This window comes from Trichechus manatus, unplaced genomic scaffold, assembly GCF_000243295.1.
Source record: "Trichechus manatus latirostris isolate Lorelei unplaced genomic scaffold, TriManLat1.0 scaffold00119, whole genome shotgun sequence".
Taxonomy (NCBI): domain Eukaryota; kingdom Metazoa; phylum Chordata; class Mammalia; order Sirenia; family Trichechidae; genus Trichechus; species Trichechus manatus.
The window spans coordinates 1054718-1056221 of record NW_004444055.1 but is presented as its reverse complement, the minus strand read 5'-3'; positions in this window follow the sequence as shown (position 1 = coordinate 1056221).

The following is a 1504-nucleotide window of genomic DNA, read 5'->3' as shown; positions in this document are numbered from 1 at the left end:
TATACTAAAAATAATTTACTTGTACACTTTAAATGGGTGAATTATATGGTATGTAAATTATATCCCAATAAAAAGATAAATGATGAAGGACAGTAGGTATAGAAAACGGTGTTCAACCTCATTTAAAATGAACAAAAACAACCCATAGCCATCGAGTCTGTTCTGACTCATGGTGACCCCATGTCTGTCAGAGTGGAACTGAGCTCCATAAGGTTTTCAGTAGCTGATTTCTTCTGTGGGTAGAGTCGAACCTCCAACTTCTCAGGTAACAGCCAAGACCTTAACTGTTCGTGCCACCCAGGGACTCCTCAACCTCATTACCATTAGAAAATGAGAACTGAAACATCAGTACCCCCTAACCAAATCTGTTAAAATTAGGATGTAAAATCACATTGAAAGGAAGCTTGGCATTACTGAAGAGGTTGAAGACATACATATCATATGACTCAGCAATTCCATGAGTATATCCTAGGGAAACGTTTGAATATGGGCCCCAGTATCTAAGTAGAGTGGAAAAATAAATTGGAATACTAAACAGTAATATAAATGAACAAACGGCAGTTACAGGCAACCGCATGTAAATTGTTACGATTGTGTCTTAGTCATCTAGTGCTACTCTAACAGGAATAGCACAAGTCGATGGCTTTCACAAAGAGAAATTTATTTTCTCACAGTCTAGTAGGTTAGAAGTCCAAATTCAGGGTGTCTGCTTCAGGAGAAGGCTTTCTCTCTCTGTCGTCTCTGGACAAATGTCCTCGTCATCATCAGTCTTCCCCCGGACTAGGAGCTTCTCTGCACAGGAACCTCGGGTCCAAAGGACGCGCTCTGCTCCCAGTGCTTCTTTCTTGGTGGTTTGAGGTCCCCAACTCTGCTTGCTTCCCTTTCCTTTTATCTCTTCGGAGATAAAAGTTCGTGCAGGCCACTTCCCAGGGAAACTCCCTTTAAATTGGATCCGGGATGTGACCTGGGTAAGGGTGGTGTTACAACCCCACCCTAATCCTCTTAAACATAAAATTACAATCACAAAATGGAGGCCAACCACACAATTCTGGGAATCGTGGCCCAGCCAAATTGATACACACCTTTTTTGGGAGACATAATTCAAACCATGACAGATTGTAAGGTTGAGCAAGAGAATCATGGCACGAAAGAAGGCTGACATTATGATTCTGTTTTTATAAATTTCTAATTCAGGCAACAACCAAACTTATTGTTTAGGAATGCATACATATGTAGTAATACTGTAAAGGAAAGCAAGAAAATGATTAGCACAAGTAAGGACAGGAGTTATCTCTAGAGAAGAGGTGCAGATAGAGGCTTCTGGGGTTGCTGATAATATTTTCTTTCCATGGTATGTTACTATACAATGCCTAATATACTAAAGTCAGTCTGGCTTTTTGGAGGGTAGCCCAGTGCCAGCAGCTATGAGTACAGGGTGTGCACTAGATGTGGGGTGCTTTTCCTTCATGTAACATCTGTGATGGATTGTGGTGCAGGATTATCA